We start from the raw sequence: 15,759 nt of genomic DNA, 5'->3' as shown, positions 1-15,759 counted from the left end.
CGACCACTCCGCCACGGAAGTCAGCCTTCGTAATTGGAGAAGAATCCCAACGCTCCGATTACGATCCTAAATGATCAATCATCATTATTCATCCTGATCATATCGATTAACCTAAATCGGGAGGACGAAACAAAAAGCGGAAAACATGTCATAACACTTAAGATGACACGAAAATGGCACTAATGAGTGTGTCGGCTTGAAAAAAAAACATTGCAAGATGTTCCGATTCCCACATCTCGTCGACACCAACATGTGGGCAGTTGGTGACGTGCCGCGAAGCCTAACCTTCAATAATAAAAAAAACATCACGAACGTTCAAGAACGAAAGGTCTCTTTTCGCAGACATTACAAAGGAGACAATTTTCCACTAATTGTCGCACGCAGCCGGTCTTTCTCCTGCTATCAGAATGACGAATGCGACCATCCTGCGATAACAGCCCCGTGTCCGCCATCAAAAAGACGAACGGGAGGACTGGTCCATTGTTTCTAGCGAACTACGCCTAACAAGACATGAGACGTAGAAGCAATGTTGGCTCGTGTGCTCTTTTTTCGCCGCCACCGCCTCCTCAAATTCTATTATGTAACGAAAATCGATTAACGTCTTATCTAACGTCATTATCCTTGCTGGAAACTTGAAGCTGTACGCTTCGTAGGGAATTACAAGTTCTTTGTCTCGCTCTGGAGGTGCGGGACGACATTGTCTCTCAGACGGTCTCATCTTTAATTACTACAAAAACCATCATTGAGGCTGGAATAAAAGTTTGGCCTACAGTTTCCCCACTAGATCTCCGCCGGAGGCAAATTGGACAGTGGTTCTGATTCCATTTTAAACTGTAGGTCCAGTCCTGATTGATTCGCATTTCTGTCACTTTTACCTAATCGCGAATATGAGTATGAATTAGACTAGACTATGCATGTAGCCACATTTGCTAGCTCGTACTCGCTGGAGTTTCCCACCCTCCAGCGTATACAACGGAATATCATTTTAATGTGACAATAATCGTAGGTAAAGTATCCGTCCTTGCAGTTTCATCCACTAATATCTGTTTCACTTTCATATACCGGTAAAATATACTAAACTACATTTTAACAAGGAGATGATGACTATGTTCATTTAAGTTTCAATTTCTCTGCGTCTTGCACCTCATGAGCCATATTTGAGGGCTCGCTACCACAGACAAATTACAGTTATATGGTTATAGTACTGGGATTCGAGCGTACATCGCTCGTTTTGCCTGTTCCAGAGTTATTCCCTCGAGCGAAGAAGCTCTTAATTCCGTACGCTATCTAGCGTGATCCATGCGAACTATTTGCCGCCCGAGCGAAATGCTCTACCTGCAGCTACTATGATAAGCCAATGTGGATGAAGTGAAAAACACGAACATACGTAGAAGACACAACGCGGGCCCCACAAGAGGATTATTCTGGCTGCTAGTCCAAACACCAGAGCCTCGCTAGTCTGCAAATTTTAGTCCGGAATGTCCTACGTAGAATAAGAGTTGACATTTGGGTGTCATGAGAATTGGTCACCCCTTACAATCCAAAGTCTATTTTATAGACACCTTGCATGAATCAGTTTGAAACAATACTACTAGATAAATGCGAATATTGGCCCAAGAGTTGTTCATTCATGAAACTGGTACTTGCTATCATCATATTCCACAGTAACATCACATTTTTCACAAGTTCATCGTTCATCCTCATCGCCGCGATTAGCCCGAGAGGTAGAAGAGGGACGTAAAATAACCAAAATATTAACACAGAAAACCGTGCATTCGATCCCATATTCAACAGTAGCTCCCCTGAACCAACGTAGATGTAGCACACGGAACATACATATTGTTGCGTGCAATTTTAAAACTTGGAACAGATGGTCTCTGCTTTCTAACAACTCATCTACGGGTTTGTATGCCGTTCTTGTGAATTATCTCCTATAAACCGAGAACATGTTTCCTAACATACGGCCTGAGTGCATAACTAGAGCACTGCCTCGGATTGTGCAAAACATACAATGTCATACATCTGTTCTAATTCCTTTGGCACTAAATTTTGAAATATAGACATCTGATTAAAATTATTCATTAAACTTCTATCAATTATTGTCATTCAAATGTTTACATTTGTTTCTTCGAGAACAAATTGTTTATATTCGAGCTTTGTTGCCTGACCTTCCGCGGCTTCCTTTGAATTCGGCCACACAAACTTGCACTACGATTAAAATACAGTATTGAAAATATGGATACGATGTAATACGTTATTTAAATGCTAGAAACTCGTTTTTTCTACCTTCTTTCATGAAATAAGCAAATGATAAGACTTGATATGTTTTATTATCCAATTATCACAAAATTAAAGATTTTTAATGGTCGATGGTCTTAGTCACTTCTGCCCCTCATCTTTGAGCGTCCCTCTCCCCCTTGGACTTTCGGCCCCTAGGCAATAGCTTAGGATAGTCTAGTGGCAACCCCCTAAACATTTATATACACTTTGAAAACCGGGAGAGAGAGAGAGTGAAAGAGGGAGAGAGAGAAAATATAAAAGCGATAGAGAGACACGGAGAAGAAGAGAACAGTGTGAGAGAAATAAAAAATGGGGAGAGAAGGAAAAGGGCAGCAATATCGAGACGGACCAAGAGAGAGAAAAATAAAATAAAGAAGTGAGTGAGAGAGAGAGAGAGAGACAGAGAGAGAAATAAAAGCGAGAGAGAGACAAGGAGAAGAAGAGAGTGTGAGAGAAATAAAAAAAATGGAGAGAGAAGGAAAAGGGCAGCAAGATCGAGACGGAACAAGAGAGAGAAAAATAAAATAAAGAAGTGAGTCAGAGAGAGAGAGAGAGAGAGAGAGAGAGAGAGAGAGAGAGAGAGAGAGAGGGAAGTGGGAGAGTGAAGAGAAATAAAGACACGCGTGTGAAAGAATCCTAAGAAGAAAATAAATTGTCTGATAAGAATTTACTCACTCGATTCATAAGAATGTCATTGAATCCTTACTCTCAACTAAAAACTATCCTATCTTCGCACAAACACAGCACTTGAACTCCACAGACTATATTGGTCGTGTCTCCAGCCGCCAGAGTCTCGTTGGCCTCAAGACTGCAGTTACTGGGGTGAAATATGGTGGAAGCGACGTTGACGTTTAAGTTGTGACACTTCCGTCGCCAGAAGCATTGGTGACAACGTTGTTCGTGTGACGAATTCAATTAGCATTAGAAAGAGATGCCTGTGGATCCGTTCGATTACCGTCAGAACTTCTGCATTTTATTACTACATGTACACACAGTGGGATGCATAAGTATTACCTACTGGTGTGGTGGTATACTTGTCGCCTAAGCCCCGCGACAAGTTAAGTTTGCAGCAACTTTTTGCCCATGTAGACCCAAACGTGCGCGCAGAATATAGTTCCGCTGCAATACTGCCGATTTTCTCAATGTCTGTGATATGCACAGCTCGGCGGTCGAGGCAAGACTCGCACGGGAGATGCTGAGCGCCGTTCTCGCGCGGTCTAATACATAAAACCTGCTGCAAACTTAACCTGTCGCGGGGTATAGTAATCAAAGGCCCAGTCTACGGTTCCCGCTGGAGGAGCACAGTGGTTCGTATTCCATTTTAAACTATAGACTTAGTCCCGAATAGCCTATCCCTAACTAACTAACTCTCTACCATACTAATACCTGAAGGTTTTATGGCTTCAGCAACACATCGTCATTCCAAATGTCCCTAATCTGGTTAAGATCAATTCAATCTTTTCCATTTTTACAGATTTCCTTTAGGTCCATATTAACGTTATCCCTCCATCTTCGTCTTCCTGCAGGTCTCTTACCATCAGGTTTTCCAGAAAGTAGAAGTAGACCAGAAGTAAATATGTGTAGATAGGTAGGTTAATATGGGTGGCCTCTTACAGAGGGGTGTGGGTGGCCTCTTACAGAGGGGTGTGGGTAGGTGTGGGTGTAGGTGTATGTGGGTTAGGCCAAAAACAGTGTCGAGAAAAATAGCATATTTTTTAACAAATTTATAGACAACAATTGATTTCCTTTAGGTCCATATTAACGTTATCCCTCCATCTTCGTCTTCCTGCAGGTCTCTTACCATCAGGTTTTCCAACAAGAATCCTGTAAACCCTTCTTCACACTATACAGGACAATTTTACAACTTCTCAGGAATACCAATCTGCGAACCAGTTATCAGTGTCTAAAATTGAAACGTTGGCACATGTATTCCCAGGTATATTATCCGTCACTATATTCGTGCATTGCTTTACACAATATAAGGTTCAATACTTGAAACAAGATGCTAATGAAACAATTGACTGCATCTGCATCAGTTTGATTCCATTCCTTATAAAGACGCATGCGAGAGAAAACTGAATGAAAATAGCAGTGGAAATATTTACGAACGCCTAAGACGTCCAGTCCTAAGCCGTATTTCTTTGACCCACCGGAGAGGTAGGAAAAAGATTCTTCGTGCAATGTTAAGATAAACGACCTTCGGTAAACGAGGATATTTCTGGATCAAGAGACAAGATTACCCAAGGAAGGACACTGTCCAGATTGCTTGAGGATCTGTTTGCTTTTATTGTTATAAGCCTTTGAAGAGCCTGAGGTAAGATTGATTATCAATAAAATCTATCCTTTTAGCTTTCTTTGAATAAGAGAAACGGTTGCGATGCATCATGTGAGACAACCAGGAGAAACGCACGTTGCAGATAATATCCGTCAAACTTCCGAAGGAGAAAAGACCCCTTCCCCCCCTTCACGCGGAAAAATCAATGTCAGGCAAAATTAGATACATGTATTTTCTTTCAGTGACAATAAAGATGAAGGCACATATCCGGATGTGTGGTATGGATCCATATATTCACCATCCATCTCAAACATTTGTGGAGGTGATATGATCAGCACCATGCTCCGGCCGCGTTTACCCCATATATTCCAGGGTGGGTGTATCCCAGAGTCGCTCCATGCCAGGATACTACTTGAAATCACGAACCCCTGGAATCGAGCCCGGGTCTTCTGCATGACAAACCGTCCACCGACTGGACAACAGTAGCTGTTATTTCAGTGGCAATATCGACCTCCCCCACAGCCTTGTAATCAGGGGTCCTGGGTTCGAGGCACATAGTGGTTCTGATCCCACTTTAAACAGTATGTTCAGTCCTGATTAGACTTATTGTGTATAAAGTGGACTTAAAAGACCAACTCAATCAATCAATCAATCAATCAATCCAGTGACAATAAGTAGTTTAAGGGGCTGAAAATTACAAGTAAAACTATTACAGATCTTCTCCAGGAACATTTCAGATCCAGTGTCTGGAATTTGAGAATCTGTTTATGAAAATAAATGACATTGTCCTGGGTAACATCTCACGTTTCAAGTATCGTATGGAATTTCATGAAAGTTCACAAGTTTCCACAGTTAATATAAAAAATAAAATGCAGGGCGACAAGTCTGGTTACATAGGTGAATGGCTACCGCTGTCGTCAGACCTAACACCCCTGGATATTTACTGTGGGGTCATGCACGATAAGAAAATTAAGAGACTGGGCCACCTCAAAGAAAGGATCACAGGTGCCATCCCCTCAATCGTCCCCACCACACTAGCAAGTACAAGGCTCGAAAGAAAGCATGCGTTCGACTATATGTTGTGCATGTTCAACATGTACTGTAACTATTACGCATGACTCGTGCGTGCATGTATGAACGTATTTGTTTCCTATGTAACCTCACTTTTTTCTCACCCTATAGTAATGATTTTAGTGTGCTTTGTACCAGTTCTATTATGAAAGATACAACAAAAATACCGTGTTACATAATGTATGATACTGTACCAAGAAGAGCGTCATTGCTTTCCAAAAAAGGACAAATAAATATAAAATGTTGATTTAATGCATGATTTCCTCAATGAAACGCTGGAAAATGCTTTTTACAGCGAAAAAGGTGCTAAAGTTGGCTAGAACAGTTCCAATCCACTTGATTAATACGGACACCTAACTCAAAATGGCTGCTACTTCCTCCTGCCGCTTCGACGAATTCAAATTTTAATTAACCACCCAACAATAAACGCTCGTCTTCATTGACGCTCAGTTTTAATTGTTGCTTAACGCTTGACTTTATCTCTCCACCGCATCGTTAGCGGAGTTTCAGCTGTTGCAAATCTCTGTTGGGCGGAAGTTGAAGATATTTCCATGCAACATTTCTTTATAATTTAATTTCCTGGAATGGCTGGAACAACGTGAATCTTTCAATGAAGTACCAGCATGAATATGTACATTTTGTGTGAATAATTCAGGATTTCAGTGAAAATAACATTTTTGTGAACTGAGAGATCTTACGCAAAAAAATATTCCCACCGCAAGTATATTTTCAAGATTCTGTGCTACCAATGAGATTAAAGTGTACTATAGGGCGTCTCAACCTTAAAAGTCAGTATGGAAGTAAATTGAGTAATTCCCTCTCTCTAAATACATGAGTTTTACCAATAGCTTTGTCCTTCTCTAACACCGCTGCGTTGCCAGATGTTACAAAATTTACAAAATGTAAAAGTCATAAATTTCAAACCGTGAAATCATATCCTGTAGAGTTTTTTATGCTCTATTTAATGACGGCATTATATAACCTGTCATAAATTCATGTGATCTGAAATTTCCATAATTATGCAATTTTGCAAAACGCTTATTTTTTTGTAGTAAATACTTTAAAAGCCATAAATATCAAACCGCTTGAACAACTTAGCCAGTTTTTTTTCTGTGGGATCTATGATATTTGTAGATATGATATTCTTGAGTGAATTAATTTGCTTACGAGGATAGGTATATTATATATATACATTGAATATTTTGTATAAATCATCAGACCGTAACACAAAAACGTTGGTTAGCGAGGAACTTTTCGGTTTGTTGCGATACACGTGTAGACCAAGCGAGAAAAGTGTTGACCATTGTTTGAAGTTATTTTTAGAATGCATTGTTACCCCACAGCACCGTTATTTATTGCGCAATCCTAGTTTGTTTGCGCGGGCTGTTTCGCGTATCAAATTCATTTCACGGCACAGAGGATACAATTAAGTTGCAGGCAGGTGCCCCGGTTCGTAGAAAGTGCAGTGTGCTGTGGATTGCATGTAAGTTACATATTTAGTTTAATAATGGATAGAGAAGCTGGAAAAAGTCGCAGTATTGGTAAACGTCGAAGTAAAGAACGCATAATAGTTATGCGCGTGTTAAATCACTTTTTAAATTGAATGAATATCAGCAAGGCGGTTAAGACAACGGCTGATGTTGCGGAGTGTTCTGAATATCACAAAATGCATCAAATACATAGATTTGGAAGATTTCCATATACGATAATAAGGAAGTAAATTTGTCGGAATCTTTAGCGATTAACAGCGACTCGATGCGCCTCCGTTTTTTTGATCTGGCAACGCCGCGCTCCATTTAACCCATACTGGCTTTTAAGGTTGAGACTCTCTATAGAGTGAAACATACCTGTTTCGCTCAAATATGAGCCTACACGAAAATGGATTTTAACTATGTGGTTCGACAGTCCTTTTGATATAGAAACGGCTTTTGATTGGTTGAAGCATCGAGTTCCATGTTCGCTGTTTCTGCTTTCGTTTGAGCTTTTGTTTTACGTCAACTTTGTGTACAGACAGGCTAATCAGTTTAAAATGGGATCCCAATTACTAAGTGCAGCCCTGCACCTTTTGGCTCTTCGCGACGATGATGAAATTGACAAAGGGACACTCCCAAAAAGAACATCCATGTCCAGGCCGGGTTTCGATCCCGGTACGCTGTCGTAGTACCCTGCGCTAACCACTCCGCCACGGAGGTCGTCGCCTGGCTTTCGAGTTAGAAGTCCGCGACTATTACTTTCAAGTAACTTTTCAACTCTTCTCAGGATGCTACGTCAACAGGGAAATATGTAATCTCACAATGGATCGAACCCAAAACCGCTCGCACCAAACTTCAGAGCGCTAACCATTCTGGAACGTGAGAGCCCATTAAAACAGATTTGGCTATTATATAAATCTTGAATGCAAAAAAACATTGTGGATATATGTTTCTGCAATTTCGTACACGAAAACCATTGTAAAGCCGGCTCGATGACTGCGTAACGATCTGTGGAATCTTTGAAAATGTACAGTACAAAGAACTACAAATCCAAGACATTTAGCCATCACCTTTCCAGACAGGAAATAGCTAGAAACATCTAAGGAATGTCTTTTCAGACATTGCCGAGCTTCCTTGTTCGCCATCGTTGTAAACAGGTGTAAACAATTGCAATCAGCGAAGAGACTACAGGTAACTGAGTCGGCATTATTGAGTAAATTCTATTGGAATAAATGTGTGGGAGGACGGGGTCAGTGGGGCCAATTACAATCATTACGTAGACAGAGAGACAGGAGGACGATTTGGGGGAGAACGTGTTAGAGCGAGTCACAAGTAAAAGGCTCTTTGTACAGTCACGACCATAACCTTTCATCGCAGATCTTCAGCTGCTGTGCAGAGACAGACATACCATTTTCCACTAAGCCATGTTGATCCAGCCTGTACGGCTTTAAACTCAAGTGTTGTGTTTTGACATTCATATGTGTGTAGTTAGTACCTCTCGCACCTTACCATCAAGCTTATCAAGAATAGCGAGTTGCTCCATAATCAAGGATGAATGATCAGTGAGCTTCATCAACCCAGTTCGATCCCACATACGACTGAACATGTAAAGCGCTCGACTTTCAATCTCGCCTGCGAAGTTATCGGGTTCAAATCCCGGCTTGGACATGAGTGTTCTTTGCGAGCATCTCTTCATCAATTCCATCGTACCACCACTCATCCTCATAGTCACGATTAGTAAAATGTTACAGAAAAGCAACGCTACGTGACAAAATACATATACGAAATTATTTTAAACAGTAATATTATTGAATGCAATTATTAAGCATTGTCCAAAGTATGAAATGAAGCGAAACGTCTGAGAAGTCATCCGTTTGTCATTTACTCTTGACAACCCAATACGCATCAGTAAGTTTCAATGGTTCATTAGTGTATTCATAATGTACATTGGGTTAGGCAATCTGTGTAGCTTTCACCTGCAGCAATGTCGTGTTTTTACGCTTGAAAATCACATTTTTGTTGACGTTTTAATTTTTCGTCGCATCTCTTGTGTGTAATACGGTAACGTCAAAATTGTCTCAATTTTTTCACCGATTCAATCGGCTTGTTTTCCATTACCTGAACAAATGCGGACAAGCGAATCAAAGCAGAATTGAGATTAAAAGGTTACGGGGAATTTCTGCTGCGTATGTTGATGTCAACCCTTGGCGTTAAACATTTGATTTCTACGTTGGAATTCAAGCGAGAGATGAAGGCTTCAATAGGATTCGAACCCGCGTCTCAGGCATACCGTGCCATTGCTAAAACCAACTTCGGATCTACAGAGCCAGTCCATTTCTTTCACATGTGTACTTATTGTACTGCAAAGTATTATTTAAGAGCGCTATTGATTTGTACCTAAAACAGTTTCTTAGGAAAAGTATTTCCTCTCGGTTGAATACTTATCGGCTTTTAAAAATGTGAAGTGATGCACTGTTTACATGGCACTCGGCCGCCATTAAAACTGCACTCTTGACGCAAGAGCTCGCTTCTCATTGGTTAGGCTATGTTTACTCTTTATTTTCAGGAAACTCGCTCCTGAAAGGCTGATGAATCCATATCCAGTCCGTACTATCCCCGTTTTCAAATAGGACTTTTTTATTCCACACGTACCTTCCTTTATAACCAATTCTTCCATCAACAAATAACACTAGGGAACAAATATTTTTTTTTTTTTTTTTTGCCTCCAGAGCGAAATAAGTTGCCTCTTGTGGAAACAAGTGTGCTGAATTCAAAAATAACAAAAATAATGCTCTAACACGTAAGATTTTATTTTTACAGGTAGATTTCAGTATACATGGAAATATGCGTAACAAATGTACAGAGCCATGAATTGCACATCATTTAAGTACATGTAAATAATATAAAGAATCATTTTATAAGGAAATTAGTAATCAACCACTAGTCAAAAGTAATTAGCTTGCTACAGATAGGGAAATTTGAACAATACAAAGGCATACGTTTACTTGAGAATAGGTAAAAAATGTCTACCTTTCAACGAACGTCTCTTATATTCAGTGCTACTTTCTCGTTTCGTATTCCAACAGTAATCCCCTAACATGGTTGGTTCCCATCGTTCTTGGTAACGACGTTCCATGTCAAAAATGTCCTGTTGGAACCTTTCCCCGTGTTTATCACTTACATCACCTAAATTCTGTAGAAAATATTCAAGATATTCAAGAGGAGAATGTAGAAGATGAATTTGTAAAGACATTCGGCAACCCATTTCTTTGTAACACCTCAGTAGCTCTGAAACTAGAAATTCATAGTTCTCTTCTTTTTTGTTTCCCAGGAATCCATTCACCACAGCTTTGAAGAAACGCCACGCTGCCAGCTCGACGTCTTGGAGCTTTGATTAAAAAAAAAATTGTCTTTCAGGAGTTTTCTAATTTGTGTTCCCACAAAAATACTTTCCTTCAAATTTGCTTGTTGTCTAGTTCGAGGAAAGGTCTTGGAGGTAACGAAATCCACTGCCATCTTTATTCAAGGCTTTCACGAAGTTCTTCATCAATCCTAATTTAATATGTAGTGGTGGGAATCTTCTTTGGATCAACAAACGCCACATATTTCACATTTTTTCTCCAATTTGGTATTCATCCCTCATTCCCCAATCTTTAACTACAAAATGACGACTTGTGTCGCGACTGTCCCACAGGCACAAAAAGCAGCAATGTTTCGTAAAACCTCCCTGTAATCCTGTGAGCAAGGCAATAACCTTGAGATCAGCACAGATTTCCCATTCATATTTATTTTAATTTACAGCTGCTAACAAAGCAGACATTGTTTCGTATGATTCCTTCGTATTTAGAGCATGGAATAAAGGAATTGATGGTAAAACATTTGCCATTATGCAGCAATACAGCTTTCATACTTAATTTTGAGGAGTCCATGAACAGTCTCCAATCGGGTACTGAATGTCGAACACCGAACTCATTCATTAAGGAAACGACATCTACACAGAAGCACATATTTTCTTTCATAGTGAAATACTTGGAAAACTGCTCGTGACGGTTTCGATAAATGGAAATTTTTGTGTCCTTCGCAAGGAGTTTCCACTGCTGAAGCCTTGAACCAGGAATCTCTGCTTCTTTTTTTCCCAAATTTAAATCTCTTATAAGATCACTTAGCTCATCATGCATAGTGAGGTGCACACCATCATCTTGTTCGTCACAATGGTATTCTACGTCGATTGATGTTGACGGTTCGTATGCTGTATCTTCATCTTCAACCTATGTCCGTGGGGGTTTTGGAACTGGTAGTTCTCGCTGTGGTGTACCGGTCTCTTATACTGTATAAATTTACATAACAACTTTTCGAATGAAGTAATTCTTTCCCTTTCTTTTCCAGGTAAACATGTAGCCTTATTTTCCAATGTTCGTATACCTTATACCTTAAATTTTATTTTATTAAAAATTGACATTATGAAAAATATTTACGTGTAGGAGAATTTTGAGGATTAGTTTCGCTTACTACACTACAAAACACATTAGAAACAGTCATTATTTTCATGGGGGCAAAAATCATGTTCCCTAGTGTAATCATTGTCTTGCATTTACACCCTAAAACCAATCGTTAATCTGTAAACCAATCATTGATCTGGTCAAACTGAAGCAATCATTGGGTCATTCCATGTCAATCTCAATTCTTGAAATGAAATGAAAGCTGTTACTTTATTCTAACTTGTGAGCCAACAATCTAAACATGTCATTTGGATAAAAATTCAAGTATTATACACAATTATGATATGATCCATATTTTTGTGTGACGTCACCAGTGGAAGGTATGTCACTAATATGTTTATTTTTGTGAAAGAGGGCGTAATTTCCTTGTTATTATGTGCATTATTACACCTTGATTGTAATGTATATCTTTTGTTTATTGTTTATTGTATTTTATGCTCTATTATGAGTAGTTTAATGTATCTTCATGTTTGCGAGAGTGCACTATACGAATTTGTATTTCTAAACATATATAGATGTCAGTTTTGTTGGTAGCATCTTTTTGTAAATAGTGAGTGATTCATCTGTACTTGAATCTGTGTTCTCGAAATAGTATAAAAGCGAGAATGTAGCGTAAGAAATAACACACTTTCACCACGGATCGACGAAGCTTTTAAACTTAAAAAGAACTCCTCGGTGTTGTGCATACATTTTGGTATGGTAGTTCGGGGCGCAAGCTATGCCTATGTGATCATAGGTACGCCGATACCCATGCATTGATGCCATGCACAATACTGCAACTATTCTACGTTAAATAATAAATCTATCCTAAGGATTAATTTGGAAATAAAAGGCTAAAGAGCAAATATTGGCTCAGTTATTATTGCATATCTCTTGGTGTGGTAGTTCGGGGCGCAAGCTAGGTCTATGTGATCATAGGCATGCCGATAGCCACGCATTGAGTTTATGCGTTCTTAGTTTAGTCAATTCATCGACAAAGCGAAATCCTCGCCTTCGTCTCAAGTATAATCGCAATATAATTGCCATAAATAGAGAATAAGAACTTTTTACTTTATCTACTGCAGCAATGTGATTTTATTTTTCTGTGCTGTGAATATTGTCTTTGCCTAACACTATCCCTGTACCTGAGAGGAGTCTGTGTACTTCACCGAGTCTCATCGAGTTATTATTAACAAATATAATAATACGTTTAATAGTATAATAATACAGGCAGGAACGTATCAATTAATAATTAAGTTAGAAGATATTTTACATATTGTTCGCTAATTTTAACTTTTTGATTTACCTTTGTTTTGATTTGTGTTCCAAACGTGAAACCAAAAAACAATGAATTTCTTCTTTAACTGTTTAAGGTCATCATTCTATTTGAACTGACCTTTATTTTGACATCTTGTTGTTTATATCAGTAGTGTTTTGTCAGTTAAATAGAAGATACTCACGAAATTTATTGTGTGCAAAAATGAATAAGTATACCCCACAAGAACGTGGAAAAATTGTGACAATTTTGCGTCACACTTTTCCGGGCAGATTAATATCCCGTTTTGATGATTTGCCATGACCGGCCTGGTCCCGCGATTTGTCCGCTCCAGATTTTTTTTTTCCTTTGGCGATATTTGACGTCATTGGTTTATATGAATAAGCCAGAGACGTTACAGCAACTAAAGGACAATATTCAGCACGAAATTGAAAACATTTCTCCGCAGATTTCCAACACCATGGAAAAACCAATAAAAAGTTGCATCAATTCCAATGACGTATTTCCCCCCTCAACTCTACTAGAATATCCAAAGGTTTATTACCTATTACTTTCTCTCTTTGTCTTAAGTAATTTATTTTTCATCATTTGAAAATTCACAGAAATTAAAATAAATTTCTTATTAAGTAAAGGGCAGTAAGTCTCGAAGCTTTCCTGGCGACGAATGATGAAATGATTCTCTCGGGCTATCGACCAGGTGAGTTGTGGCAGTGTTTTATCTGTTCCACCCGTGACACAAAATTGTTCACCTCTAGCCAGTGATGTGCGTCTACGCGTAAACAACGATAGTCTACATTCTACACGTAGACTATTTTATACACGTAGATTACGTAATCTATGTAAACAACATGGCGAAAGGTGATAACTTAGCAAAGGGCGCCGTGGAAGTAAAAGAAAATTATACTGCGTATCAGTTGCTGATGTGTGAGGAGAAATTTTCATACTATTTCTTCCAAATTCGAACAATTTCTCACCTAGGAAAAAACCTAATATAGGAAATATTCTAGTGTTTTATAGGAAAAAAGACCAATTTTTCCTCACGACTGCCATCTGTTGTTGTTTTGTGCATACTATTTATCTTCTTCCATAGTTGATAATATAAAAGAAGATAAATTTTATTGTAAATAGGATTCTTTTCATTTCGTTAGGAACCAGTATAGTTGAAAATGTCACTTTCCTTTCATGAAACCCTTGCAAATTATTTTAAATGCACTTTATTTTGTCTACGTAGTCTATGTAAACTATAACCCGGTGTAATCTACGCGTAGATTACGTGTAGGCCACGCATGTAGAAGTAAACTTATAGTCTACGGCACATCACTGCCTCTAGCTAAAAATCTGGGAACGTATTCTAAGAACATAAATCATTGCACAGAATCTGTAAGAAAAATGCTGAACTGTCAGTAGAATAGCTAGTTTAATGTCGAACGAAAGTGTAGTGACAATAGAATGAATGCCCCTCACTTTATTAACATTAACCCATCCCTATCACTAACCTAATAATACATATGTAAAGCTTGTTTGTTTTGGAAACTAGAACAACCAGGGTACTTATAGCATAAACCAACCCGTGTAATCATGAAGACAAAACAGGATAATGTAATGTAAAATTTAAAACAATTAGCTAATAACATAGATGACAAAGATGGGCGAACCGTAATTCTGACGAAATTACCTCCTGCTTTATTATTAAAAGGCATCAGGGCATACGTCTGAATGTATGCAGGGGTGAAAACTAATGAAGTGGTCAAAATTACTGATTTAACTTACTAAAATAACAAAAACAAACTGACCAAATACTGACAAATTGCTGACCTATTTATTTACACCATATCAACAATCGTCATCCTAGAAGTTAAAGTGGCACATCGCGCTGCGACGCCAGGGATCCCGGGTTCGAATCCCGCTCGGGCTTGGTTGTTTGTGAATGTCCATTCATCAATTTCATCATTTCATCACTCATCCCCATCTGTGCAAATTAGCCAAGAGGCACAAAACGCGAAGTAAAATAAACTAAATCAATCATAAAAGTTAAAGTGATATTTCATTTGTTCTAATTTTCTTCCTAACCTCCACCATCTCCACAGCAAGCCATCACATACTTTTTTATTGACGATGAAACAATGTTTTAATTATAGTGCAAAATTTTTCAAGGCAATAAAAAAAAACATTTTTTAAAAAAATAGTGTGTAGCAGATATTGAAATTGCAAAACATGCTTACTTAATTTATTTATTTCTTCTTTTGGATGGCGAAGTTAAAGCACAAGCCTTTTCTTACACTTAACCATCTCTACTTCACATTTTACACATTTAGTTGAAATATCTAACAGTTTGCGAAATATAAAAGATCAAAATACTAAAGAAAATTTAAAAAACACAAAAAAAGAAAGAAGAAAAAACAAAAAAAACACAAAAAGACAAAACACAAAAATACACATATATGCTGTAAGAAACGTAAAAATGCACGTACAGCATGAACACACACATAACAAAAATACTTAAAATACAGAAAAGTCGGTCGGTGTTTGGCCTGCAAATTTAGATCAAGAAAGGTTTCATTCTATTTTCTTTCCTTGTTTTCAGTTCTGGTAAGTTGCCTCCAGAAGATGCTTTCTTAATTTTGATTTGAAATTGCCGAGAGAAGGAGAGTTTCTTATGTCATTGGGGAGGTCGTTCCACGCTCTGGTGGCAGTGACCGTGAAGGAATTTCCTTGTTTTTTGCTGAAAAAGTATTATTAAAAACTGTTTGTTTCTCTATAGTATTCTGCGCTTCATCCTCATGCATTGTTCTTTTCTTCTATTATTTTCTCCAAATAAAATAACATATTAGGAAATGTGGCTCTGAGGCAGTAATATTAGAACTCTTTCGTAATTGAAGAAAGCAATACTCTTGAATTATAAAGAAA

The 15,759-nt window shown here is 38.4% G+C and overlaps 1 protein-coding gene across 1 annotated transcript in view; it reads right to left on the bottom strand.

Moving 5' to 3' along the window:
* The window catches only part of LOC145994472 (dynein axonemal heavy chain 1-like), a 1,132,367-nt gene that overhangs the window by 629,365 nt on the left and 487,243 nt on the right, over positions 1–15,759 (bottom strand). The gene's annotated exons all lie outside the window — the stretch shown is intronic.

This window comes from Lepisma saccharinum, chromosome 10 (assembly GCF_977018435.1).
Source record: "Lepisma saccharinum chromosome 10, izLepSacc3.1, whole genome shotgun sequence".
Lineage (NCBI taxonomy): Eukaryota > Metazoa > Arthropoda > Insecta > Zygentoma > Lepismatidae > Lepisma > Lepisma saccharinum.
The sequence above is the reverse complement of the archived record's forward strand: the minus strand, read 5'-3'. Positions and strand labels throughout refer to the sequence as shown.